Source organism: Tursiops truncatus, chromosome 12 (genome assembly GCF_011762595.2).
Source record: "Tursiops truncatus isolate mTurTru1 chromosome 12, mTurTru1.mat.Y, whole genome shotgun sequence".
In the NCBI taxonomy this organism is placed as follows: Eukaryota; Metazoa; Chordata; class Mammalia; order Artiodactyla; family Delphinidae; genus Tursiops; species Tursiops truncatus.
This window is the reverse complement of record NC_047045.1, coordinates 64,479,230-64,490,229: the sequence shown is the minus strand read 5'-3', so window position 1 is coordinate 64,490,229 and position 11,000 is coordinate 64,479,230. Positions and strand designations below refer to the sequence as shown.

Sequence of the window (11,000 nt, the reverse complement as noted above, 5' to 3'; positions counted from 1 at the left end):
ACGGCTGTCGTTCTGGAGGGAGGGCTCTGTGGCGTGTTATAAGGAGTAGTCCAGGTATAAGAAACGCTAAGGGGGGAGCAGGTTGGTGTGGTGGAGTAGATGAGCTCAGTTTTGGATATTTCTGTGAGACTTTCAGGTTGAAATGTCCTTAGCAGTTGAGCAAATGGATTTGGAGGAGGGAAGGAGGAGGAGAAGAAAAGGAAGGAAAGGAAAGAAAGAAGGAAGAAAGAAAAATTGAGATCTAGTTAAATAACACACGTTTATTAAGTACCAACAAGCTATATACCAGGCAGTGGCTAAGCACTTTACAGGTTGTAACTCATGTGGGTATCACAGCAGCCATGTAAGGATTATCTTGCTATGATCTCTGCTTTACAGATGAGGAATGGAGATATGAGTGGTGAACTGCCTTTCCCAGAGCCACACAGCTGGGAAGTGGAAAGAGCTGAGCTGTGAGCTCTGGTGAAAAATGAAGAGCTGGGCATTTAAGCAATGAAGTCATAGGTGTAGCTCTGAGAGCCTCTATGAGCTGAGGTACAGTAGCTCCTCCAAGGTCAGTGTGTTGGCCTATAGAGGCTCAGAAAAATAAAAGCCATATTTCCTGCAAATGTGCATTTTTCACAGTGTGTTCATAGCTTTTAGCCCCTCAAATTAGGAAAATATAGAGTGAGTGAAAAAGGAGCATGGCAGAAACCTGGGAACAGCTTCAAGAAAGTGGAAATGGTCAAAAAATGGGAGATGCAGCATAGAGTCAAGGGCCAAAGCAAGCACGAGGTTGTGGGTGACATCAGCAGAGCCATTTCACAGGAGGGATGGGTGGGAGAGAAGATTGCAGTGACTTGGTTTGTGGACCTGGAGACCTCAGATGCAGACTAGTCTAGAAGCTTGACTAGGAAGGGAAAGAGAAAGAAGGTGGGGCAGCTAATTATATAGAAAATCAGGATGAAGGGAAGGGTTTTTAATCTTTTAATGAGAGGCGTGAGTGTGTCTTAAATGCTCAAGTGGCAAGTGGGGATAGAGAGAGAGCAAAGATTCCAAAGAAGAGTGATTGTAGGAGCACGGTGTTGGAGATGCAGGAGCAGATGAATCCTTCCTAATAAGCACAGGCAGGTAGAATGTCCACCTGGAGATGGAGGAAATGATGTGTAAGTATACAGGTAAGTCTGGAGGTAGAGGAGAAGCCTCTGTACTGTTTCATCATGAGGAAATAGTGGCCCAGATAAGCTAAGAGATTGCTATCTGGTCTCACAGCCAGCTTGTAGCGTTTTTGGAGCTAGTAGAATCCACTGTGTTTCCATGATATTATTCCTCTCCCAGTGAAAAAGTCTCCCCTTGACTTCCAAGATACTAGGCTATTTTTGGATCTTCTCAGGCTTATTTGAGGAACTCTTTTCTGGTTTTCTGGATCTTGTTTCTTTTCTTACCAGTTAAATGTGTTCTGGGTCCCCTTGTAGTGTGACATAGTTGAATAGTTAGGGATCCTGGGGCCTGACCTGGGTTCAGACTCCGACTCTATTGCTTCCTAGCTTTGAGCTCTTGGACAAGGTACTTAAATTTACTGAGCCTTTCAGCTACCTCATCTATAAAGTGGGTACAATAAAACTTACCTTCAGATTACATGAGGATTAAGTGAGATAATATACACACAATGCCTGGCACAATCCCTGGTACGTAAGAGGTGCTCAGAAATACAATGCCCTGTCTCTTCTCTCTCCCTTGGTGAGATCCCTAGAGACCCAGGCTCCTTGCTTCTGTGCAATTTTGAGAAAGTCACTGAATCTTTCTGAATCTATTTGTTCATGTCAAAAAATGGAGACAATCTTACTACACACCACTGTTGTGAGAATGAAGATGGCTCTATGGAAGTCTCCGGGAGACTGCTCCATCAGTCTGTGTTGACTCTAAATCTTACCTACTTCCTGAGCTTCACTTCTCACCCATTATGAACATCTCCCCACAAGCGTATTTTCCAGCCTCTTCTCACTTGAGCATTAGGTTCTAACTACTTGTTGGATGTTGCCTGGATCATCTGCTAATGGGTCTGATTATTTTTATTTTTAACTTGTTATACTCACACTCGTCTGTGATCTCTTTTGTATCTTACATAGTTGGCAAACTCTTCCTCCTGACCTTTACTTTCCCTGGTGGCAGCCACTTCTTCTTCTATTTCTTCTCATTGTACTGGTTATTTTCTATTTGCTATCTCTCCCCTCCTCCATCCTTCATGCCTGAGCATCTCTTAGTCTCCCTAGCCAGCTGGCTTCTCATGAGAAGTCCTCGTCCACAAGGGGGGAAAATTGTCTATGCTCTGCTAGAGAACATAACCATGGTTCTATTAAATTGGAAGCTAAGATGACCCTCTTGGTTATTTGGGGCTCCTCTTGCCACTGGAGGTATTGGCTGCTTACTAAAGAGATATCTGGTTGTTGCTACACAAAACAGTCAATGGAAAGCTATTGTCCAGGACTCAGATCCTGCAGGAATGAAGGTTTGGTTTACCCTAATGGGTGCTGACCAAGAGTAAAGAGAATACGGAGTGGGTGGCAGAAGAAGGGTGCTGTGGTCACCAGCTTAGACCCCCCCAAGACTAGTTATAGAGGTGCGTGCGTAACTTATGCTAATTGATTTTTTTCTTTATCCTCCCCTCCTTTCCTGCTACCCCATATGAGGTTCTGAATGTAGTTAACATTGCAATTTAGGTCCTGCTCAGAACATAACTGAATTGATATCCTGTGGCTGACAGTAGCTAGGGGTGTTTCCCACATGTTGGGGGTCAGAGTTTCTTCCTTGAGGGAGGAGCAGAAATGGATGCTGAGGGGAAAAGGTGGGCTGTTCTGATTAACCTCCATTTGTGTCTGCTCCCCTCTGCCCACCACAACAATTACCTGATCTGTTCTAGCCCAGGATGTTGGGCCAGCTTCCCACCAGTGCGAAGTACCAGCAAGAGATTGAAAGTGAGGAGAGGAGAGGTTGGGATATTCCTTCCCCGCCCCCATTCTCTTCCTGCTCAAGGGCTACATTTTTGGCAGTGAATGCACTTCTTCAGTTTACAAGTGACCTCCTTCTCATGGCACCAGCCTGTATGGTGCTTTGAGAACACTTCCTTCCCCTGGGCTTTTTTTCCAGGTCAGGTAGGTTCTTTGGGAAACAGACTCTGATACTCTGTCTGTAGAAGGTTTGCTGAGGAGTGAGTGCTTGGGGTTGCTACTTGGGGTGGGGAAGTGAGGGAAGCAGGACTGGGCAGAATATGTTGGGATGGCCCTGCAGTTAGTTGTCACAACTGGGCAAGTGGGCGGGACCTTTACACCTCCACGTAGACCAGTCATTGTGTGTGGTTGCCTCTAGGGAAGGGCATGTCTTCAGTAAGGAAGTTCCTTTTAGTGAAGGACAAGTCCCAAAGAGGGATTTGGCTAATGCCTGTTGGCCACCAGTACTCCCAGCTGCTGGTGGATGAGGTCAGTCCTGGAGGGGAATCAGGGAGGTGCTCCTCTTACACCCTTCAAACCCAGGGGCCCCAAAGGCTTCCCACTACTGCTAGTCCAGGGGGTCTGAGCATCCACTGATGCCTCTCTTAACCCGCTCACACCTCTGGAACATCTTATCTTTGTTCAGTTCTTTTAACTGAACCATCTGAGTTGATTTGTTTCCTTTCAGAGCCCTGACTAATATAGATATTAATTTACAAATGACATAAATACAAACTCTCACATGTTCGAGAAGGAGAAGTTCAGTACCTGATGATAGGGAGACCTGACCTGGCTGGGGAGGTAAGGGCAGGTTTAGTCAAGGGAGTGACGTGAGTGAACATCTGAAAGGGGAGTCAAGGTAACTATAAAGAAGAGAATAAGGCGGGGGGAGGGGAGGAGGAAGGAGAGACTTTTTTTTTGGCCATGCCACGCAGCATGCATGATCCTCACTGACCAGGGATCGAACCCGTGCCCCCTGCAGTGGAAGCTCGGAGTCTTAACCACTGGACTGCCAGGGAAGTCCCGGGAGAGAATCTTTTAACTGAAGAAAATATTGAGTCTGTACGGCCCACCCCATTCTCAGGTGAGGGTGAGAGTAGAGGCTGGAGAGGAAGGCAGGACCACACCTTCAGGCTTTAAGCCCCCCATTAAGGATAATTCCAAGGGTATTGGAAATGCTTTGCAGGTTCTGGAGCTGAGGGCCATAATCAGATTTGCATTTGAGGAAGATCTCTCTGGCTAATCAAAGACCAGTGTCATTTTTAATTTGGGGAAAATTACCACTTGCCTGCCAGTGTCTGTTAAAAGCAGAAGACTCTTTGATTTATAGAAGTCTCCAGACTGACTAGACAGAAATTTCTATCACTTGGCAAATCCCACATATAAACTACAGTATATTTCATGGACGGAATGTTGCATGTTACACCCCACTGTGCCTATTGTGTCTTTTTCACATTATGATAATTTGTTGCATTTTTTCCTACTGGGTAAGTGATACTAATAGTGTATCAACCATGAGACTTTTCATACAATAACAATTTGTACTATATATCAAAAAGTTGGAAAATACTGTATACTCTATCAGGACTTCTGATTTTGCTTTCCACTAGTTTTTGGAGTCTTTACAAAGTATATAAACTTCTACCACTTTGGTTCTGGAGTTGATTTAATAGGATTTCTCTTTATTCTCTCTTCAAATATGTTAATGGAAAAGTGTGAATACAGAGCGCTAGTCGTGGTTTCATGTACAGATGTAGTCTCGGACCTCAGGGCCCCTTTCTGCTTTCTCAGTTCTTGTTGACTGTTGAGCAGAGATCAACAGAGTCAAGGGCAGAGCCCGATCCCTTGCAGAATTTATGAATGGAGGAAGAGGGGTGACAGCCGCACAGAACAACTGACAGGAGGGCTGTGACCAGAGCCCAGAACACCAGCCTCACCCAGTATTTCTATCCTGTCGCCCTTCCCTGCACACCCTGCCTCACCCAGAAAGGTCCCAAACTGGGACCTGGGAGTTTAATATGCTATTGCTTTGTGTCTCTAGTAATTTAGGCATGAAGATTCTCTTTATCTAAATAATTAACCAGAAACAGTTGATTCTGTCATCTCATTGGGTTAGTGTTACTGGTTTAATTGTGTCCCTTAAAAAGGTATGTTGAAGTCCTAGCCCCCAGCACCTCACACTGTGACCTTCCTTGGCAGTAGGATCTTGGCAGACGTAATAAGTTAAGATGAAGTCTTACTGGAGTAGGGTGGGCCCTTAATCCAGTATGACTGGTGTCCTTATAGGAAGGGTAGAGACACAGAGACAGAGACTTGTGGGGAGAATGTGGCCATGGGACAGCAGAGGCAGGGATTGGACTGATGCATCCACCTGTAAGCCAAGAAACACCAAAGATTGTTGGCAAATAAATACCAGGAACAAGGAAGGATTCTCCTCGACAGGTTTCAGAGGGAGCAGGGCCCTGCCGACACCTTGATTTCGCATTTCTAGCTTCCAGAATAGTGAGACAATACAGTTCTGATGTTTTAAGCCATCCAGTTTGTAATTTGTTATGGCAGCCTGAGGAAATGGATATAGTTGGTGTCCATTTTTATCATAAACCCTGAGGTGAAACCCATATCTATTATCATGTAACGTTTGAGTCCTTTTTGATAAGATTTACTGACTACTAGAGGGACAAAAAAGATTTATTGAGCATGTAGAAAATATTTTGTTTCAAATGGGATAAATATTTTATTTCCATTAAAGGCAGATTTTAATTTTTTCCTTTTGGATAATTACCAAGAAGAAGACATCAACTGTACATCCCCTAGTTGGTTGATGCAGTTTGCTCTCCTTTGTCATTAAGAACATTTCTTTTTTCCATTCACATAACCATAAGTCGTTGTTCTATCTCTGAGATTTCATATCTGGTGCCCCCTTCTCTAATCACCACGTTCTTGCCTATTTTTTCTGATATTCCCCTGCAGCCACTTCAGGCCCATTCCGTGAAGTTCTGGGCCTTCCCAGGACTGCATGCTGGAAACTCTTCCCTTGAACTCAGGTCATTTACTTATGTTTGTCCGCCACGTTCTCCAATCCACCTCATACTCCACAGACAGCCTTTTAATGATGATCTTCATTGTGACCTTGATCCCCCTGAAGTTCCCACTGTGTTAATTTGCAACCGTCTGCTCTCTCTGTTCTGCGGCTTCTAGAGTGCAGAAAAGTTAGATCCACGTACCTCTTACTCAAGCCATCCAACTCACCTGAGCTGTCATTCAGTAATTCTTGTATTCTTCACTTGTTGAGTTGCTAAGAAACTCCCTACATTTCCTTTCTTTTTTTTTTTATAAAGTATTTTTATTTATTTATTTATTTATTTATTTATTTATTTATTTATTTATTTTGCGGTACGCGGGCCTCTCACTGTTGTGACCTCTCCCGTTGCGGAGCACAGGCTCCGGACGCGCAGGCTCAGTGGCCATGGCTCACGGGCCCAGCTGCTCCGCGGCATGTAGGGTCCTCCCAGACCGGGACACGAACCCGTGTCCCCTGCATAGGCAGGCGGACTCTCAACCACTGCGCCACCAGGGAAGCCCCCCACATTTCCTTTCTCATATCCCCTCCAAATGGATGGTTTTTGCTCCCGTCTTACTGAGATCTAGGCCATCTGGCAACTTCATTTGTATTCTTGGTCTCATCCTTCCATGTTCACTTAATTCTCTCCAGAATCTTCAATCCCTTGATCACCCACCACTTCTTCCCCTCACAAATTCCTATGTATTCAACTGAAGTAACAGAAAAATCCAACCAACAGTTTAGTGCTTCTCAAACTAAAATATTACAATACATCTGATTCACCTGGGGAGCTTGTTGAATTATTCTCAGCCAGTCTGGGGCCTGTGATTCTGTAGTTCTAATGAGATTCCAGGTGATGCTAATGTTCCCGGTCCCCAGACCATGAGGATTTACCCCTTAAGTGCACATGGGGTCATCCTTATGGGGCAAGTGCAGTATTTGCATGATGGCTTTCATTCTTCTGGGTTGCGTCTCATGGTCTCAAAATCCTGCCGCAGTTCCAGATATCCCATCATGATCAGAGTGCATCCAAAGGCAGGAGGCAGCGGTCTGACCAGAGAGACGACAATGAGAGAGCCTTCTCTTTTCTTTCTCCTCTCATCAAGGAGGTGAATATTTCTTGAAGGCTCCCACTTCCCCTTAAAATTTATTGGCTTAGAGTTGGGTCACACCTGACCACTCACTGTCAAACCAGGATGGGACAGAAGGATTATGACATCTCAAGAGGCTGGACATACCGGTACACAAGGTGAGTTCTGTCAGCAGAAAAGGGGGAGGACGGCCCACTAGGATGGGCAGTGTCCTGGTTTTCATAGCGCCATCTTGAGCCAGACCTGGTTTTCAAGCACTACTTTGAGGGGAAAAATGTTTTGATAATAATGCCTTATTGAATCCATTTTTGAGCTTCTTTTCATGGCAGTTTTCTCTATGAATGTTCCACACACACACACACACACACACACACACACACACACACACACACACACACACACACACACCTCTCTCTATATCCTCTCTATTCATATCACTGATATCTGGCTTCTGCCCCCACTGTCATAATGGAATTGTTCTTTTGAAGGTTGCCAATAACCCCTTCCCCACTTACCTCTACCTGCCTCGTTTTGGCCACTTTTTCAGTCTTAAGCTCCGCTACCCTAGGGATTGGTGAAAGCCACCACTCAGATTTCCTCCTTTGTTTTCTTTCAATCTCCTTTCTTCTCCTCTTGCCCCCTGGCTGGGGCCTTTCCCTGACTTGGACCTTAGCTCTCTGCTCATCCATCCTTACAGTTAGTCATCTATTAGCTCTTAGGACATCTGTTCTCATGTATTTAAGTATTACCTTTAAGTAGTACCTCTATGGCTCCCAAACCTTATCTGAATTCCACCCTCAGATCTTTACCTACCCATGACATCCTTCTAACTGCATGTCACACCAAACCACTTCTCTCCCAAATGAGATTCTTTTCCTACTTTCCTTAACTTAGTAGGTGGCATTAAATTCTTCTTGGAATAAATTAGCATAGTTTTTTCTGTTATATATATTATTTTACAGGATGTTAACGGGGAAGTTATGACTGATGCACCAGGAGATGACAGCTATCAGATACCAAAATGAGTTAGGATGGAGACTACAAGGTGGAAATCTCAAAGTACTAAGTGGTTGAGGACTGATGAGATACCTATTCAGGCAGAGACTACAAAAGAGGTTACTGTTGGGAGGGCTTTGGGAGGAGCATTTGTTTGGATGGAGCTGCCTGGGGAGTTTTGGCCTCATTCCGCAAGGGTAGGGGCACTGGCATCTAACACCAAGCCAGGTGAGGACTTTCTCAGAACCTCTGAGAGCGTGGTGTAGGCTCCAAGCTGACAGTGGATGGTGCCAGATTCCCACCTGAGAAAGGTACTGCATCCTATGGGGCAGAGTAGAGGGCCACGTCTGGGAGGAAGTTGTTCTACCTTTCAACCATAAGCTTTCTAGAAATGTGTGAATCTCAGAGACCATATGGGAGTCCACAGTAGGAAGGTCAGCTTGGGGTCATTTTGAAAGGGATTCTGCCTAAAAGGTCTTGCTGGAGAGTTGAGAGGACCCAACAGCGAGAGTCTGTGCGGAGTGGACTCAAGGAAAACCAAGACTGAGGTAGAATAAGCAGTTAGAGAGACTTCCTTGCCAGCCTTGCCAGCCTCTCGGGAAGTATGTTCCAGCATTCCCAGTAGGGGCCACAAAAGTGTTCATGAAAGATTTGGCTTCAAACGTCCATCAGGCCCAGAGGGTGTGATGCCCTTTCTGTCAGAGTACCAGCCCAAGATAAACTTTCCTGCTGCCCCACGCCTCCCTCCCCTCATGATTGTTAGCAAGCTGGCCGGGGAGGGTGAGATGGAGGACAAAGCCCTTTGCCTGACTTCTGCCCACAGATAGCCCTGATGGGGAAGGAGCAAGATTTTAATTACTGAAATAAGAGCATGTCTTATCTCTAAGTAATAGCAGGACTTTCAATTACCTGAGAGAAAACAAAATAGTTATGGGACTGCTTGAGTTGTCATTAAGTGGAAGGGGAAGAACTGATTTTTAATGGGGCGGTAGGCAACAAAAATTGAGTTGCTTTTATGGGTACACTCCACAAATCCTGTTTATTCAATGTTCTGGTTACGTAGAGAGCTTAAATTCAGCTTCTGGAGTACTGAAATCATTTTATTAAAAAATTCTATTCAGGGCTTCCCTGGTGGCGCAGTGGTTGAGAGTCCGCCTGCTGATGCAGGGGACACGGGTTCGTGCCCCGGTCCGGGAAGATCCCACATGCCGCGGAGCGGCTGGGCCCGTAGGCCACTGAGCCTGCGCGTCCGGAGCCTGTGCTCCGCAACGGGAGAGGCCACGACAGTGACAGGCCCGTGTACCGCAGGAAAAAAAAAATCTATTCATATTGCCCCAGGATTACAAATTAACAAAAATGTCCTTGCTCCCCTTATATTAGTTTATGTGATTAAACCATATTTCTTTGCAGACCAAGATGACAGTCTCAAGGGATGAGAAGGATGAATGCACAAATTAATGAATGCTGAACGACAACAGTCTGCTGAAGCAGTTAGTGTTATTCATGATAAAGGACATGTATCTAGACTATGTAAAGACCTATTCCTTCTTAATAACAAAAAGACAATAATCCAGTCTTTGAAAAATGGACAAAATTTCTGAACAGACATTTCTCCACAAATGTATGCTATCTTATTACAAAGAAGAGAAACAAATGGCAAAAAAGCACATGAAAAGATGCTCCAAATCATTAGCTTTCAGGGAAATGTAAATCAAACCCACAATGAGATACCACTTCACAACCATTAGGATGGCTGGAATTAAAAAGATAATATCAAGTATTGGTGAAGATGTGGAAAAACTGGAACCCTTGTACGCTGCTGGTGGGAATGTGAAATGGTGCAGCTGCTTTGGAAAATGGTCTGGCAGTTCCTCAAAAAGTTAAACATAATTAGCATGTGACACATCAGTTCTACTCCTGGGTGTATGTATACTCAACAGAAATGAAAACCTATATCCACACAAAATCTTGTATATGAATGTGCATAGCAGCAGTACTTATAATAGCCCAAAAGTGGAAACTCAGCTGTCAATCAACGGATGAATGAACGAATGTGGTATATCCATGCAATGTAATATTATTCAGCCATAAAAGGAACTGAAGCACTTATATAGGGTGTAACATGGATGAACTGGGAGAACAGGATGCTAAGCAAAAGAAGATAGACACAAAGGGGCACATATTGTGTAATTTCCTTTATATGAAATGTCCAGAAGAGGCAGATACATAGAAACAAAAAGACGAGTGAGTATTGAAGAGAACTGTGTTTTTGGTGGAGGGGGGGATAGAGGAGGAGGTGATTAAAATGTTCTAAAATTGTGATGTTTGCATAACACTGAATATACTAAAATCCACTGAATTGTATAAATAGGTGAATTATTTGTGAATTCAAAATGTTAATTCTGGTTCCCTAAACCGGGAGCCCCCTGATGGCTGGGATGGAGCCAGCTTTGCTGACTGTATCTTAATTTTCTAGCCAGGCTTCACACACAGGCGCTCAACAAATACTTCTTGAGAGAATCATACACTTTTATACTGTACCTGATGTTTATACGGTGCTTCATAAATTTCAAAGCATTTTTTTCAGGGACAGCAGCAGTTCCTTTGTGCCTCATAATAACCCGCAGGTTGTCAGAGTGCGTGATCTATGAGACTGTTATTTGCCCGTATTGTGAAAAATGATCAGCTGTACAAGGGAAAGACCAGAACCCATTTCTATTAACTTTCATCTGAAGGTGCTCCCTTAGGCCTGTTTGTCTTGCACTTCTGTCTCCCAGAGAAAGGGAATCCACTTTGTAGCACAATCAGCACAGCTCTGGGAGACTGATTCCCAAACTGCAACCCAACAGCACAGCAATTCGGGTCACTTGGGGGGCAGAAACCGAA

At 44.5% G+C, this 11,000-nt stretch overlaps 1 long non-coding RNA gene across 2 annotated transcripts; it reads left to right on the top strand.

The window, feature by feature from the left end:
* Positions 1 to 984: 984 nt before the first annotated feature.
* On the top strand, positions 985 to 10,700 carry LOC117314507 (uncharacterized). 2 transcript variants are annotated; one of them, XR_012324884.1, is made up of 3 exons: positions 985 to 1,145; positions 7,134 to 7,276; positions 9,525 to 10,700. It is a non-coding gene; the product is annotated as an uncharacterized lncRNA (long non-coding RNA). The 2 variants fall into 2 exon arrangements; XR_004529271.2 differs by lacking the exon at positions 985 to 1,145 and having other exon boundaries at positions 2,031 to 7,276.
* The last annotated feature ends 300 nt before the right edge of the window (positions 10,701 to 11,000 follow it).